This window comes from Corythoichthys intestinalis, chromosome 11 (assembly GCF_030265065.1).
Source record: "Corythoichthys intestinalis isolate RoL2023-P3 chromosome 11, ASM3026506v1, whole genome shotgun sequence".
Classification (NCBI taxonomy): Eukaryota; Metazoa; Chordata; class Actinopteri; order Syngnathiformes; family Syngnathidae; genus Corythoichthys; species Corythoichthys intestinalis.
Window position 1 is genome coordinate 48,580,027 of NC_080405.1, and position 18,509 is coordinate 48,598,535.

Sequence of the window (18,509 nt, forward strand, 5' to 3'; positions counted from 1 at the left end):
AACACAATGAGGACAGCTGCGTCTTACAGTCCATTAACAAATGCCGTGTTAGTTTAAATTTTGATGGGTGGCAGCTTATAGTCAGGTGCGCCTCGTAGTCTGAAAATTACGGTAATGCTCATTCCTTTTTTTTTTTTTTTTTTAACGATCAGGCTGAAATAAAATATGGTCCTTTGTCACAAGTATGCATACATCTGCCAAAATGTTCTACGACTCCCGAAGCTCGAGAAATTTAGTTTGAAAGGTACAGAATCTGCAACCCCATGGGAGGGCACATTCCCGGCGGCACTGAGCATTTTGTGGCAAACTCTGAACACGTCCAGAGGTGCTGGCATCGTCGTAGCATTCTGTTCGGTGGACGGAGACACGCTCGTCACGGCAGATAAAACCTTGATAAATGCGCTGTCTTGGAAGTTTGTGACACTCGAAAAATGGGCCTCACGCCTCCAATTGCTAAGCTAAATGAGATCTCAATGTAGGTTCGTGTGGAACTGCAGTTCACAACACCAAAAATATTTTCGGTTCTCGCCGAAACTAGTAAAGCTCTTTATGAGGCTATTACAGTTTCTCGTACTTCTTAAAATAAGATTAGCTGTTTTCTTGTGCAACAAGTGGAATCAATCGAGCACCAGGCAAGTGGGCCGAGTCCTAGCTGCGACAAAGCCATGCGAAGTTGCAGCTAGGACTGTCGGATTAAATGGCGACTTGCAGAGGGGGTGTAGAAGTTGCAGAAAAATGTGACAACAACAGAAAGTGGCCGTGCCATAAAATTATTGTACTAAAACCACAACAAATGCACATGTATGCATTTAAAGACTACTTTATATGTATACTGCTCGCTTGATTTAACTCCAAACTACTCTCAGACGGGCTCGAATGCACTGTACTTGACGTGACGTGGGACATCAATGAAAAGCAACTTCAGAACGAGCGTGTAGCAGCCATGAAGCAAATTTATGAATACATTTCTTTGATACCTCAAAATACTTCCAAACTGCGGACATGCTGGCTGTTAGCCAGTAGTGTTAGCAAGAGTGCATGTTTTGATTACGTCATCACAATTACAGTTCTTCACACTATTGAGTGGTAAACTTTCATTCTTTTTAACCGAAAACCCAAAATGGCAATTTTACCTATTCTCGGTCGAAAGTTTTCGGTGCTAAATTTTCGGTCACATCACTAGTCGAAATTGATTGGACGTCAAGCACCGTCAATGGCACTGAAAGATGAGCTTTTACAGCCAGTCTTCCCAGTATAAAAACATTTGATGTCTATCCTTGTCAATGGCGGCCACTGAGTTGTTACGTTTATGGTACTTACAGGCAGGGCGTGCAGAGACCGATAGAGGGACAGGTGCTCATAGATCAAAAGGGGCACATGAACAAAAATTTAATACCTTACAACAACATCCAGATTAACCAGCGTTACAGTATAATTAGCTGTGATTGTGACAGACTTTAATTGGCAGAGGGGAACAGTGAATAGAAATCAACACTGTCATCAACACTTTCTGGCTGTGACTCAGTCTTCCTCTTTTCTTGCTTTACCCTCTATATCAAAACTTCCTTACTCAACTTGTTGTTCATCTGAGAACAAACCAAATTAGACGTTCACTGAGCCAACAATTTAAAAAACTATTATTTCTTTATTAGAGAGCTTAAAGATGTGTACTTTTCTAGATAACGTTGTGAAGAGAACGGACAAATATGGTTGCCTATAGAGCAGGGTTCACTAAATCCGGACCTCGGTGCTACTTTTCCTGTCGTGTTTTCCATGTCTCCCTCCTCCAACACACCTGAATCAAAATAATCAGGATCATTATCAGGCTTCTGGAGAGGTTGCTGATGACATAATCATTTGATTCAGGTGTGTTAGGGGAGAGAGACATAGAAAACACGACAGAAAAAGTGGCACCGAGGTCCGGATTTAGTGAACCCTGCTATAGAGAATAGAGACTCACGGGATGAAATGGCCTTGGGACGGGGGATAATTCACCATTAAAGTAGAAAACTATATAAGAGGGAATTACATATTTTTAAAAAAATCCCCACAATAACCCCGGTGTAAGAATTTTCACTACAATATTTGCTTGAACACTGTTTAATAGGGTAACACCGTTTGTTTTCAACCACCTGATGTTCTCAGACTCCTCACCACACCCAGGTCACAGAGGAACAGTGTGCAGGGGGAGGGCGAGGGCCGGGGGGTTATGCGCCAGCTTAGTGGTACAGTTTTTTTCTTTTAAAGCCCAGTCAAAAGGGGCATTTTGAGCATGTAGGGGCAAAGTGGCAGGTGCTCAAGCACCCTCCGCCCTGCCCTCTGCACGTGCTTGCTTACAAGTGACTTGGTTGATATTGGGTCACATCCTGCACAAGTTATTAGGGTTAGGTTAGAGTTTAGGATGAAACCCTAGTTGAAACATATTACTTTTTGCAATAATTTTATTTTCTATTCAATTGTAGCTATCCAGAGCTGTCATGGTCATCTAACTCCATTCTGGTCAGGCATTTAAGTCAAAAACATGTTGTGTTTTCAAGTGCTAAACTCTCTGAACAAACATTGATTTCAAGAAGGTGAAATGCTCTCTTTTGGAGTCTCAAGGATCTATACTTGAAATGGAACATTCATCTTAAGGCTAATTCCAGGGCACTAAATTTCTATTTCTGTGTCTATGGCTATAAAAATTTGAAAACCAAAGTTTGAAACGGCACGAAGTAGTGAGACTATTTTTCCAGAGACTCAAACAGAATGGTGGAGTAAAAGAAAACAAAACATACGATCTGTGAAATCCCAAATGTGGTCTTGTGGGATGCAGCTGGTGACTGTTTATCACCGCTAGCTGCCGGAGGAGTTATATAAACTTCATTATGCCCCCCCTCCCTTTTTTTTTTTTCTTATATCGCTGATAACAGCAGAAAGGACCCTAACATAAAATCTTCGCTTTAGTTAAAATAAAACCAGCCCGAAAATGTGTTATTCTGCCTTGCGGGCTGTTTTGGTTACGTTTGGGTGACTTGGGAATGGTGTTTGGATAAGAGGACAAAAAGTCTGTAAAAGTTGCAGGCTTATTGTTGTCAGTTGAATCAGATGCATTATAACTATGGATCAACGCCCATGAAAATACTCTTTTTCATTAGTTTTTTTTTGTGTTTTGGACCTAAAATACACAATTTTCCACCAGGATACACCTGCTTTTCTTAATCTTTGGATATTTTTAAACCACTTAAAATGAGATAAATTTTTAACCGTCTAAAGATAAACCTCTTTTCTGAGGGTTGAAAAATTTTACGATAAAAAAGTCATAATATTACGAGATTAAAGTATTCATATTACGAGAAATCAATATATTTTAAGAGATGAAAGTTGTTTTATTAAGTATCACATTCAACTTGGCTAATTTTGCTAAATTTGATAAAACATATGTAAAGTATCTCTCTAGCTTAATAAATTAACCCTTTCACACCTAAGTCTATTTGGGCTGGATTTGCATGCCTTTAATGTTTCCCTTCTAGTATTTCAAAGAAAAAAGTTCTTCACAATGGCCCGGTTGGTTCCCTTTTTTTCAGGACACTCTAACCTTCATGTCCAAACTGTTGTTTTCTTCACTGTCAATCAGCATTTTGGACCCAAAAAGACAATGAAATCCCCAAATCTTTTGTCAAAATTTGTAATATTGACAACCAAACATGCTCGATGAACCGTTTTGAAATTGATCATATTTATTCAACCTGTTAGGAAAAACAATCAACAGAAAAAAATATGGCTGATTAGTTTTGTATTTGACAATTGAACACAAACAGCAGGTATGGTCATCGGCAATTTGGCCTTTACTCATACTATGGTCAAACCAGGTTATATCCACTAGAAGAGCAGTGCTAAATAGTGAAAAAGGGTTTGGAGGATATCTCTTTGCAAGGTTAGGAATTGTACCCATCACCTTATCGAAAGTATATGTATATATATGGCGGAAAATGCAGACAAGGCTGAAAAAGCAGTTTCTGCTCTCGCACCCCTCTATAAAATAAACTGCTGTATTTTAAGCCAAAAGAACTGTTGTGTCTGATAGAACAAGATGTCTATATGCTGCCATAGCAAATTCATGGCGCATTAAGTCGCCAAACTATTTTTAATTTGTCCGTTTTACCCTGAAAACCCCCGTTTACAGACGTCGCGCAACCACTTTTGTTCCAACTCAGCCATAAAAAGGTAAGTAATTATATTTATTATTCAAAATGTCTGTCGTTTTTAGCTTGGAATCATTAATTGATGTCTCGTATTTCGTTTAAAAAAAAAAAGACTTTAAAGAAATTATTCATTCACATATTTTAAACTTTTAAACAAATTATGTCACAATGAAAAAAATGGCGTCTGTAAAAAGTCACGGATATCTACCTCATAACTATCGCTTAATTGTATTTTTATTGTTACTGTCGTGTTTTCTCCGATATGTTAGATGATAAATAATTGATCCAAATAAAGAAAAGAAAAGAAAAAGTTTAAAAGGGTAAATATTAGTGCTGTCAAATGATTACAAAATTTAATCTAGTTAATCATATGTCAACTGTGTGATTAATCATGATTAATCACATTTCCCTCTGGATGAATAAAGTCGCTTATCAGGAAAAAAAAAATCTAGGAAAATACTATAATTGACTTAAAATTTGTTTTCAGATGAAATGTATGATGTATGAATGAATTAATACTTAACCAAATAGAGTTTTAAAATTTTATTTAACAACTCAGCTCGTATAAAATAAATTGTCAGTATTATACAGAAAAGAGTTTAACAGATTAAAGTGCCTCAGACTAACAATGTGGCTCAAGTACCGTTTGGCATATTGCCCAAAATTAACTGCCAACTTAAAGAGCAGACAAGCACAATATAGTAACAATAGCTAGTGTTTCCAAAAATGTGTAAACAACTTGTCTGTTAAATTAAACATTTCACACAAATAAATGCAGCATTTGCAGTTTTACACTAAATGGCCTGAAAGCTGTGTGAGATTAAAAAAAAAATAATAATAATTTGTCAATTTTCACGCACTTAACTGAAAAACATTACACTAAAATGTGTGTAAAGGTGTTTAGAAACACTGCTTAAGTTAACCAGTCATACCCTTTTTTTTTTTTTGTCCAGTGGTCTCCTGTCAGTGCAAAAAACGTAACTCGGGCTAGTTGCTCCACCTCCGTTGCCTTTTCATTTCAAAAAGTTCATGAATTTTTGTGGCAGTAGTTGCCCGTGAAGGTGTTCTGTATGTTGGGTCGCCAGATGCTATCTGGATGAGTGTTCAAGGCATTTGTCTTCGACTAAGTTAATGGGTCTAGTCTCTGGCTACCCATCTAGCGATAGCAGTAGTCATCCTACTTGTTGTCCTTTTGTTGACAAGTCAGAGCCCACACTCTGCCAGTGTAGCTTGATGACTGCGGCTTGTTTTTGTGGTGTTAGCGTCATTGCTAACACTAGCGAAGATATGCTTTGCCCGAAGGTGGTACTTTAGGATGGTTGTGCTCCGATGGAAGGACAGTTCATCACATCAGTATGTGCACACAACTTTTGTCTTATCCAGATTTCCATTAGGCAGATTTTTAAAACGGAATTTGCCATGAAGCAGTCCTGGGTCATCATCCTCACTCATCGTGGCTGGCTGCAATTTGTCCTGCATTGCCGCGCGGAGAATGTAAACATCACCGTGTGGGACTACGGGAGGCAGTTGTGGCCAAACTTAGTGTGAGCGGTAAATTGCGTTATTTTTTTTTTTAATGCGTTAATATTTCCAGATTAATCATGGTCGTTAACGCGTTATCGTTGACAGGCCTAGTAAATATATGAAAAAGAACATCTCGACCACTCCTTGATGTCTGCGATTTCTGCATCGCGACCCTTGTTATATTACCATGTTTCAACCATAAAATCCTCCAAAAATCCGACTGTGGCCATTCACAGCTGTCTTTTGACACTCCGTGATACATGCTACATGGAGATTTTGGATCGAAACAAGGTAAGTACGCGATAATATCTCGTTAAAGTCATGGCGTCTGTAATTCTGCTCTCGCGTGCTCTCGCCTCCAGATAGGGTTTTGCTGTTTAATTTTTTTTTTTTAAATGCCCTCCTGTTCAAAAAATTTCTTCCCCCAGAAAATGGAGATTTTAAGCTTTCCACACATGTATCACACATGCATATTGGACAATTTTGAAAGTTGTCAGAGCGGAAATTCAAGTCCTCAGTCCCGCCATATACAAATTAAAAAGACTGATAGTGAAAAAAAAAAATCAAACATTGAAAACATTTTTTCAAAAATATTGACAATAAACTAGTTCCGTTCAATTTTTTCAAGCATGCCACTCACTTTCCTCTTGAACAGGACACAGAGCTACGTCACACACTACGTCACACAGCCCACTCTTCCGCCATTTCCACGCTGCTGTCACTTCTCTTGCCGACTCATCCAAATAAAAAAAAAACCTCTTCCTCGAGTTGCTAAAATAATGCATTAGCTTGCGGTAAATTTAGTTTTCGATTCATTCCGCATAATTTAAAGTTGCCCGCTACCTCGCCTCCCTCTCCTTTGGTGGAAAGTTTATTAAAAATGTTCACATTCCTTCCGTCCTTCTTGACCTCACAATGGCTCCTGGGATATGAAGTCTTTCGAGGTGCTTTCGGTATTAAAAAAGGACAAGAAATGATGGAAATAGGAACATAAACACATGGTCCATGCAGCGTTTTAATGCTTATTTATGAGGACAATAAAACTGTAAAACTCAAATAACATTATCTTCCATTTTACTTGGTCGAATTGACTTCAAGTAAAAACGAGCGTGGCCCTCAACTTCCGCACTTTCAAATGAGACCTACCAGTGGCACGCGGGTGACGTACAGTTGTGGTCAAAAGTTTACATACACTTGTGAAGAACATAATGTCATGGCTCTCTTGAGTTACCAGTTATTTCTACAACTCTGATTTTTCTCTGATAGAGTGATTGGAACATATACTTCTTTGTCACAAAAAACATTCATGAAGTTTGGTTCTTTTATGACTTTATTATGGGTGAACAGAAAAAAGTGATGAAATCTGCTGGGTCAAAAATATACATACAGCAGCGCTAATATTTGGTAACATGTCCCTTGGCCATTTTCACTTCAATTAGGCGCTTTTGGTAGCCATCCACAAGCTTCTGGCAAGCTTCTGGTTAAATCTTTGACCACTCCTCTTGACAGAATTGGTGCAGTTCAGTTAAATTTGATGGCTTTCTGACATGGACTTGTTACTTGAGCATTGACCACAAGTTCTCAATGGGGTTTAAGTCAGGACTTTGGGAAGGCCATTCGAAAACCTTAATTCTAGCCTGATTTAGCCATTCCATTACCACTTTTGATGTGTGTTTGGGGTCATTGTCCTGTTGGAACACCCAACTGCGCCCAAGACCCAATCTTCGGGTTGATGACGTTAGGTTATCTTGAAGAATTTGAAGGTAATCCTCCTTCTTCATGATCCAATTTACTCTCTGTAAAGCACCAGTTCCATTGGCAGCAAAACAGCCCCACAGCATAATACTACCACCCCCGTGCTTGACGGTAGGCATGGTGTACTTGGGGTTAAAGGCCTCACCTTTTCTCCTCCAAACATATTGCTGGGCATTGTGGCCAAACAGCCCGATTTTTGTTTCGTCTGACCACAGAACTTTCCTCCAGAAGGTCTTATCTTTGTCCATATGATCAGCAGCAAACTTCAGTCGAGCCTTAAGGTGCCGCTTCCTTCTTGCACGGCAGCCTCTCAGTCCATGGAGATGCAAAACACGCTTGACTTCTAATTCTTGGCAGATCTGCTTTTTGGTGATTCTCGGTTGAATCTTCACCCTCCTGACCAATTTTCTCTCAGCAGCAGGTGATTGCTTGCGTTTTCTTCCTGATTGTGGCAGTGACAAAACAGTGCCATGCACTTTATACGTACAAACAATTGTTTGCACTGTTGCTCTTGGGACCTGCAGCTGCTTTGAAATGGCTCCAAGTGACTTGTTCAAGTCAATGATTCGCTTTTTCAGATCCATGTATGTTTATTTTTGACCCAGCAGATTTGATCACTTTTTCTGTTAACCCATAATAAAATCATAAAAGAACCAAACTTCATGAATGTTTTTTGTGACAAAGAAGTATCTGTTCCAATCACTCTATCGGAGAAAAATCAGAGTTGTAGAAATAACTGGAAACTCAAGAGAGCCATGACATTATGTTCTTCACAAGTGTATGTAAACTTTTGACCACAACTGTAGTTACAGCGTGACGAAGCTTTAAAGATGATATGCGTAATTTTGTCGCCGCCGACACGTTCGGTGTTAAAGGTTAGTTTGGCTGGGAGCTATGAGGTATTAGTATAAGTCCTTATGTTACTATTATTCAATGCAGATGAGCAATAAGATTAAGGATTTCCTTATTCATGAAAACAATTCTAAAATACTGCAATTGGAATTTTTCACATTTCGGCATAAAATCACGGTCAAATGTGATCTGATCTTTGTCAAAATCATACAGATGAAAATACAGTGTCAGCTTTAACTAAAACCACCCAAACATTTATAGGTTTTCATACTTTAATGAGGATAGCATGCAAACAATGACAGAAGGGGGGAAAAGTAAGTGAACCCTTTGCCAAAGGAGACTTAAAGAGAAATTGAAACCAATTTTTATCAAAAAATTTGAGTCAGGTTTGTGCCCTATCACTGATGAGTGGTTTAAAGCTGCCCTGCCCACGACAAAACACACATCGTTGTCTACAAATGGAGAGAGTTGGACATTGTTGCTTCTCTCCCAAGGAGTGGCCGTCCACCAAAATGACTCCAAGAGTTCAGCGCAGAATACTCAGAGAGGTAAATAGAGAACCCTAAAGTGTCTGCCAAAGACTGACAGAAATCACTGGCACAGTCCAATATCTCTGTGCACACATCAACTATATGTAAAACAATGGCCTAGAATGGTGTTCATTGTAGGACTCCACGGAGGAAGCCGCTGCTGTCTAAAAAAACATTGTTGCTCGTTGAATGTTCGCAAAAAGGCACTTGGACACTCAACAGAAGTTTTGGCAAAAGAATTTGTGGACTGATGGAAAATGAATGAATGAATGATTGAAACCAAAGTTTAAATGTTTGGGAGTAACACACAACGTCATGTGTGGATGAAAAATGGAACATCTCACCAACATCAACACCTAAGCAACGTAAGAAGAAGAGAGGTTGGAGGGAGAAAGCATCAGTAGTGTGGAAGGCAATCTTTGGTGATGTATCACCACAACCATTCCCAAGCTCAACCCCTCCGTGGATGGAGACTGGAGAACCCGAGTTTGAACTCTAAGGTGTCAAGACGAGCACGTCAGAAGTAGACCGTAAAGCAGCAATGTCTAAATTATCAAGAAACTGGACAGAGTACGACATCACAATTTACACAGATGGATCCACGTCGAATTCGAATGAAAACGGGGGAGCCGGTATCATATTTACGGAAGGTCCACCAGAGAACCCGGTTGTCAAAAGGGAGGAGAGTATCCCGGCTGGCAAATGGTGTTCTTCATATTAAGCAGAGCTGAAAGCAATAGTGTATGCAATGCGAGAAGTAGCGAAAGAAACCATACTCCAGAATGTGAGGATAGTGTCTGATAGCAAAGTAGTGTTGACACGCATCCAGAATCTGAACCCGACCATGATGTTGACAGGCAACAAAGAACTAGACGTACTCGAGAGCTTGAGGGATTGTAGACAGAAGGGATGCCAAGTGATGTTCACCTGGTGTCAAAGCCACTGCGATAGCAAGGGGAACGAACTAGCAGATGAGAAGGCAAAGGAAGGTAACACAAAAGACCAGAGCCATGTTAGTATCCTGTATGAGACAGCGAAGTCGGCAATCCGAAGATACACAAGGAGAGATTATGTCAAGAAATCTCAACTCAAAGAAATCTACGGTGAGAGGGGCAAGCTTCTAAACAGAAAGGACGAGAAGACCCTTACTAGGCAAGATCAGGTGACTCTAAGCCGCTTGAGGAGTGGTCATCATCCTGATCTCCGGTACTGGCAGCATAGGATCGGCAGGGGCAATTCAACCATCTGCCGTGGGTATGGGATGGGGGATGAAAGCGCTGTGCATGCGATTACTGATTGTCCAGCTATCGACCCGTCGACTCGAGGCCTCCCCGTCAACCCGGAACGAATGGCCAGAGACCCTAAAGCTGTACTCCAGGTGTGGCATAAGTGGAAAGCCAGAGTGCTAGCTGAACAGGGGACAGACCAGCAATAGGAGGGGAAGCCGGAAAAAGTTGTCATCCAGCATTGCTTAACAACAACAACAACAACATCAACACCTCATCCCCACCGTGAAGCATGGTGGAGGGAGCATCATGATTTGGGGCTGTTTGCTACCTCAGGGCCTGGACAACTATCAATCATTAATGGAAGAATGAATTCAAAAGTTTTGCAGGAAAACCTGAGGCCGTCTGTCAGACAGTTGAAGCTAAACAGAGGATGGATGCTGCAACAAGACTATGATCCAAAACACAGAAGTAAATCAACTTCAGAATGGTTTCAGAAGAACAAAACACACGTTCTGGAGTTGCCAAGTCTAAGTCCAGACTTGAACCCCATTGAGATGCTGTGGCATGACCTCAAGACAGCGATTCATGCCAGAAATCCCAGGAATCTTTTTGTCGCAGTTTTTTAGAGAAGAATGGGCCAAGATTAGTCCTGATCGATGTGCCAGACTGATCTGCAGCTACAGGAATCGTCTGGTCATAGTTATTGTTGCCAAAGGGGTGTGGGGGGGCCACAGAATATTAAATGTGATGTTTCACTAACTTATTTTTCCCCTTTGTCATTGTTTGCATATTATCCTCATTAAAATATGAAAACCTATGAATGTTTGGGTGTTTTTAGTGAAAGCAGTTTTTTCATCTTTGTGATTTTGACAAAGATCAGATCACTTGATGGTGATTTCATGAAAAATGTGAGAAATTCCAAAAGGTTCATATACATTTTCATACCACTGTACATAGTGGCTAATTCCGCTAAAATAGCCGCACTGCATCCATCTATATATTTTGTAAAATTACCGCTTTATTCTCGTGGGCTTATTTTTTCGTTCTTTCTTTGTATGGCCCTAAGACTCCGTCGGAGCTTAATTGACTTATCAACAAATAAAGCGAACATTCTCAGACTTGAATAGCAAGTGAACTATTTTGATTTGAAGTGAGTCCACTTAATTTTCCCATGTTTACCCACAGCTGTTGCATCTCGCTGTAATTGAGTTCCATTTCTTATTTTCCGGCATCATTGTCGTCATGTAGAAAAACATGTCCGATGTGGTCTTCACACGTGTTCCGTGTAATTAACGTCGGCGGCCTACCTCTCAGCTCTGTCAACAAGTGTAATTGGGCTCCTGTTCGAACGCTCCATCGCCTGCCGCGAGGGCCGACTCGTAGTGCACGTCGTCAGAGTTCCTAAACAATTACCGCTTTCCCCCGATAGCAGAGTTAGACAACCGTTTATGTGAAGCCCTCATATTCCCCATAAGATGCTCTCATTAATGTTGACATGCGGAGGAAAAACCCAGCATCGTGTATTTGATGGTGGAGCCTTAGCCGTCATTACTGCGGTGCTGGGCTCATGGAGAGTAAAGTATAAGTGTTTCATATGCATATTGTAGAACCATTTAGGCAGTCAAGATTTGAATGGCCAAAGAATGAACTGCTCCAAATTATATTAGGGCCAAAAAGCTTACATCTAAGTTACAAATTTTAAGTTACTGCAATTTTTGGACTATAAAACACACCTGACTATAAGCCGCACCCACCAAATTTCACAACAACACAATTTATGTTTATATATATATATATATATATATAGTTCCGCTCTGAGACCCCTAATTTGGCCAAATTTCAAAATTGTCCTATATGCATGTGTGATACATCATTGCAAAGCTTAAAATCTCAATTTTGTGAGGGAAGAAAAATTTTTAACAGGAGGGCATTTTTTTAAAAAAAAGAAAAAAACAGCAAAACCTTAACTGGAGGCGAGAGCAGAATTAAAGACGCCACGATTTTAACGAGATATTATCGCGTACTTACCTTGTTTTGATCCAAAAACCTGTAGCATGTATCACTGAGTGTCAAGACACAGCTGTGAATGGCCACAGCCAGATTTTCTGGGGATTTTATGGGTGAAACATGGTGATATAACAAGGGTCGCGATGCAGAAATCGCAGACAACAAGGAGTGGTAGATATTTTCCTTTTCATATATTTACCCTGTTAAACATTATTTTTCAAATTTTCTTTGTTTGGATCGAATATTTATCATCTGAAATATCGGGTAAAATGCAACAGTAACAAAAAAAAAATACAATTAAGCGATAATTATGAGGTAGATATCCGTGACTTTTTTTTTTTTTACAGACGCCAATTTTTTCATTGTGACGTAATTTCTTTAAAAGTTTAAAATATGCGAGTGAATAATTTTTTAAAGTCGTTTTTTTTTTTTTTAAACTAAATATTAGACATCGATTAATGATTCTAAGCTAAAAATGACACATTTTGAATAATTAATACGATATCTTACCTTTATATGGCTAGGTTAAAACAAAAGCGGTTGTGCGATGTCTGTAAAAGGGGGTTTCCAGGGTAAAACGGGCAAATTAAAAATAGTTCAGGGGCTTAATGCGCCATGAATCTGCTATGGCAGCATATAGACATGTTAGTTGTATAGAGTTCATTTTGCCTACACTTATATATTCGTCAAACCCTTTCTTTTATCCCAGGCAATTGTAGGTAGATTTATTTACCTAAATAAAGGCGAAGGTAAATAAAACTACCTACTATTGCCTGGGATAAAAGAAAGGGTTTGACGAATATAGACACGTTGTTCTATCAGACAACAGTTGTTTTGGCTTAAAACACAACAGTTTCGTTTAGAGAGGAGTGCAAGAGCAGAAACTGCTTTTTAAGTCTTGTCTGTGGTTTCCGCCATATACATTAGTCGTAAGGATATTCACATCGCAAGACTACTATTGTTACGATATATATTTTTTTATTCGATATTAAAAAAAAAAATACTCAATGCCATTTTCGATAATACTGTTGTTCCTCTGGCCAAGATGCACCCTCCCACCAATGAGTTTATCACTAGTTGACGTTCACTCTATTTGAACTGGAATGGACTTGACAATTAGCACTGCCAATGGCAACAACAAGGAAAATGCAAAACTACCCTCCATTACGATTGAGCAGTGTTGTCACAGATTACTTGAAAAAGTAATTTAGTTACTGATTAGATTACGCCTAAAAAAATTAGTTGCTTTACTGATTTCATTATTACAGTAACTAAGGCTAGGTTCATACTACAGGTCTTAATGCACAAATCCGATTTTTTCGTGTTTTTCCAACTCGAATCAGTCATTAACTTGACGGTCTAAACGGGACAAGTCGCATAGAAGTGGACCATTTCAAATCCGATCTGAGTCACTTTCGTATGTGGTTGAAATCCGATCTGGGCCACATTTCTTTCAGAACGTGACATGCGTGATACTTGAACGGTCTCAATGGACAAAGGCAGTCTGAACTTGTAATTCTTAAAGGATAAATGTGACTTTGTATATTGTGACTAAATATTGCCATCTAGTGTATTTGTTGAGCTTTCAGTAAATGATACTGTAGCCATTTAACTTCTGCTCAAATGCATGATGGGAAGTGCAACCATGACTGTGCGTCGTGGTACCAATTGATATATCTTCTCTGCATTGGGAAATAACATAGGGTGTTAAGAAAAAGATCAACTACTACCTTTCTTCCCCACACTGCTTCCAAACGATTATTCTAATCGTTGGGAGAGGGATTGTAAGGCTATAGCCATTTAAAAACAGGCTCCAAAGGCTGCCAAAATTCTCTCTACTCATCTTTCGCTGTCTTTTAGCTCTATATACTGTATGGGTAAAATGGCGCCATTATAGATTGAACGCGACAATGCATGAGTGGGTCATGCAGCGCATGCGTTAATTGAGTTAAATATTGTAATGTGATAAATGTAATAAATATTCTCGCCGTTAACGCGATAAATTTGATAACCCTACCTTAAGCTTAAACTAAAGACTCTGGAAGAGTGTAACACATTATGTCTGTAACGTTAAATACAATTAGAAAACGATTTAATTAAAAAAAATATACATATATTAAAGAAAGGCATGTCCAATATTTTTTTGCCGATTCCGATACTTTGAAAATGACGTGATCGGACCCGATTGATCGGGATGCCGATTGATCGGAACATCTCTAGTATTCATCGTGAAAAAAAAAAAAACTCTTAACAACTGGGCAGGCGCTCCTACTTCCAATATAATACTAACATTCAACCAAATACACGAACGCAAAACAATTAATACAAGACTAATACAACATACTGCATCTCTTTGTACCCATATATTGTATAATACAGTTTATAACAGAAGACACATGAGTGACAGTAACAGAAAATAAACTTACAGAAAGGTGTACGGACCATTATAAACGTCTCTCAAAACTACTCCTTATTGTCGTTTGTAACTGCCTGTTCTCTTGCCAAACCGTCAACCCAGTAGATGGCGGTAATGCCCCATATTACAAGGGGAAAACTGTACACCTTCTCCCGCCCCTACTGGTAGGAGCCACGACAACGCAGGCAAGCGCTGCCCCCCAGCGGCCGGTGTAATTCTCTTCAAATTGGTCCCGTGAAAAATCATAAAAACCAGACATTTTCATGAATTTATAAAACCTGGCCGGATGACGAGGACACGACGTGAAAGGTGGACATGTCCGGGTAAAAGAGGACGTTTGGGCACCCTACACTAAAATCCTATCACTAGTCATTGCATCCATTCTTCTACTTTCCAGGTCTTAGCCAATTACATGTACATAGAGAATGCAGTATATTTTTTACTTTGTATTCTTTCCATGTGCTATGATTGACTTGTTCTTTAGGTGTGTTTGTCTTTTAAAAGCCTGACCCCCTGCCACATACGCACGCACACTCACACGCACATACTCACACACTCTACAGTCACTTTATTTTCTCTGTGTATCAAGAAAATCCGGCACCCAAAGGCGCCACGTTGGAGAGGTTCAGTGTAGATGCTGGCGGGAAAGGGGCTTCAAACCAGCTTTGAAAGCTTGACAGAAATAACTTCATAAAAGCATTTTTTTTTTCTCCACCGCCACTCTGACTTCACGAGTAAATATTTTCCCTGCAATTATTTGCGTTAACCTCGAGCAGCTGTATTTTTATCAGTCTAATGACACCATTTGATATCTAAAATAATAAAATGAAGAAAAACTGACCCAACCCAGCCGCGCCCTTGACACAACGGGCTCGTTCGGGCCCCACCCAACTCGAATAATCGTTGCTAACGACATTAGCCGCCGAGCCAAGAAGCCAACCTGCTGGATGAATACACGAATACTGATACCACTTATGTGATGAAGGCGCGCTGCTTATCGATCTTGAAAGCTTTCATCAACCCTCCACATGCTAAAATGATGACTTTTCCTTTTGGCAGGTGTTTACCTGAAACTGTCAACGGACATCAGCAACGGCACTTTTCTTTGTAGTCCCGTGTACTAGCAGATGCTTGCTTGGTTCGACTTGTGAAGTTATGGTAGTCATTGGATGAGTTGTTGTTGGCGCGCTTGTTGCCCTTCCCATGATGATAAACGTCGAATTGTGTGGCGTCCAATCATCCTTCTGCTGTGAATTTTTAATGAGTTTTTCAGTCCTATCCATTTGAAGTGGGAGGGTGGCAACAAATGAATATTTGTTCATTCGCTGCCAGTGCTCCCATTTCAATTGGATGGGATGTCTAGTGTTGTCAGTGGCAGCCAATGAAGTAAAAAATTACATTTGTTCTTCCTCTGGCCAAGATGCACTATTCCACCAATTAGCATACCTGTCAAGTTGTACGGTTTCGGCGTACCGTAATTTCCCGAATATAGGCACACCCGTGTATAACGGGCACCCCAAATTTACTTGTAAAATCTAGGGAAAATTATTGTACCCGTGTATAACGCGCACCCTAGTTTTAGCACCAATAAATAGAAGAATACAAGAAAACCGAGCTCATGTACAGATACAGAAATGTCATTTTACTGACTGGTGAAACACAGCACAAGAATAGCACATTGGTAGTTCAAAACATTACCGTAAACTGACAATATGTACGGTAATAATATGATCTGATAACTTCTTGAATTTACCAGAATCCAGGAGAAAACAAAACAGATGTGACTTTTCTTTTAAAGGCTGCTGTATAATTTGCTCGTTTCATCATGATGAATAAATGTTTCCTCCATGGATTGTTACGGTAAAATGAAAGTGAGAACTTAAGTCGAAAATCCGAGAGAGCTCATCGCTGTCAACACGACAGTAACAATAGGAACTAGGGCTGGGCGATATGGCCTTAAGCACGTATCACGATAAATAGAGCAGATTTACCTCGATAACGATAAATGACGATAAATTCACCCAAGCAGACTGTTATATAATTTGAAAATCTGAATCAATGCATGAAATACAGATTAACCGTTTCTTGTTGATTTACTTACCAGCTTTCAATTTAATATATTTAACAATTGTACATGCAGTCTAAACATTAAGTATACAAAAATTTATTGTAAACAATAAGAATTCAAGTATGAACATTTAAAACAGCTTGTATTGCTTGAACAATGTACATTATCAAAATCAATATGCCTGTGCAAACATATCATTGTAATACAAATTACTTACAGCTTGAACAGTACACTTGAAAAAGACAACTTATTGTTGATGGCTGCTGTGACATAATTACTCAACACAAGCGTTTACTGCAAGGTTTCCGTTGTTTTTTTCCCAGTGCATTTTTTAATACATACACACACAACTTAAAGCTGCATTGATCTAATGACACAGAATTAAGCACATACAGAAAAATAGCTGGGGCCATTAAACTGTTATATTATAATTTTCACTGTAAGATTGTACTTTATGCTGAATGCTTTACCATCACAAAAGCTATCAGAGAAATCACACACAGACAAGAGATACACAATAACGTGATAAACTACTGCTGCGTTCCAGAGAAGTGGGAAGTCGGACTTATCCCACTCGGATGGTACCAGTTCCGACCTCAAAGCGTTCCAAGCAAATGTAAACAACAAAGATGGCTGATCGCGACGAGGTGTTTTTTATTTTGGCCATCCAAAGACATTTTGACCTCCAGCGAACCTGCCTTCCTATAAGCGATCAAATAGTTGAGGAAAAACGACGGCTGCGTTATAGCCTACACTGGAAACTGCCTTTTTTTAGTTACATCCTTTGCTGATCGTCAATATAAAAACATAGCACAACGAAGATAATTCACTGTATGAGAAAAAAATACATGGCGTCTCAAATAAACTTGATTTACTTCATTATTGTGTTATCATTCAATACGTTTTCATGAGCGCCATTTTGTCCAGTGACGTCAGATTGAAACAACTTGGAAGTCGGGGTAGTTATTTTTTCTCCGACTTCGCGACTTGGACCTCCCAGTTCGAGTGGCGTTCCAATGATATTTTCCTACTCGGAGGTCGGAAAAGTCCGACATCCCACTTTTCTGGAACGCAGCATAATTGCTAGATGCAGTCCGAGACCAATCCACTAATTAAGTTCAGCTGTTTCGACAAGTTTAGAGCCACTATTCGACTCCATCACGTTCATTTGTAGCGTTAACCGCAAGCGTTAGCCACTAGCGTTAGCCTGTGGCTTGGCTACCAGTAGAAAGCATTGAAAGCATCCTCTTTGGAAATCGTGAGAACAAGGGAGGACAGCGGGTGAAAGCCCGTCTGGGTGCCGCCAAGAGTCTATTTAATGTCGGGTGAAAGTTTGGCGAACCTCTCTTAAAGGGGATGTTTCGGCAAAGGGGGTGTGAGACATCAATAGAACCGTTATGCGCCAAGATAACAAATATTGATAAAGTTAACAAAAAAATCAATCACATTAATGAGCAATTATCGAAAATAGATCGAAAATGACGAACACTACCGAAAGTGTTCCGGAAACAGCCGAATGGGGCGGCGACGTCACGACAAGTGATTGAAAGTCGAGGCGGAGCTAGGTGCCATTGTTTTTTAACGACGAGAGAGTAGCGTTGGGGTTTGTTTGACCAAAACATCACAACAATGGTTCAAAACTGCTGTGCTATGTGGTGTACAAATAGTTGTTTATCGGAATATAGTATCCATGAGTTCCTGAACGCGAAAAAAAAAGCTGGACTACACAGAAAATGGGTAAAGTTCGTCCGTGCAAAGAGGGCTAATTTTCTAGACACAGCCTCCGGCACGCTTTTCTGTGGTGCGCATTTTCCAACTGAAAGCTTCTCGAACTATGGACAAGAGAAATCGGGTTTTGCTAAAAGATTGCTGCTCAAAGGAGATGCGGTGCCGACCATAGATGCACAGCCACCTAAATGTCCCGAGATATCAAGAGAGAGACGA

General features: G+C 39.7%; 1 long non-coding RNA gene across 2 annotated transcripts in view; it reads left to right on the plus strand.

Moving 5' to 3' along the window:
- Positions 1-18,509, plus strand: part of LOC130924191 (uncharacterized) — a 131,199-nt gene that overhangs the window by 59,239 nt on the left and 53,451 nt on the right. The gene's annotated exons all lie outside the window — the stretch shown is intronic.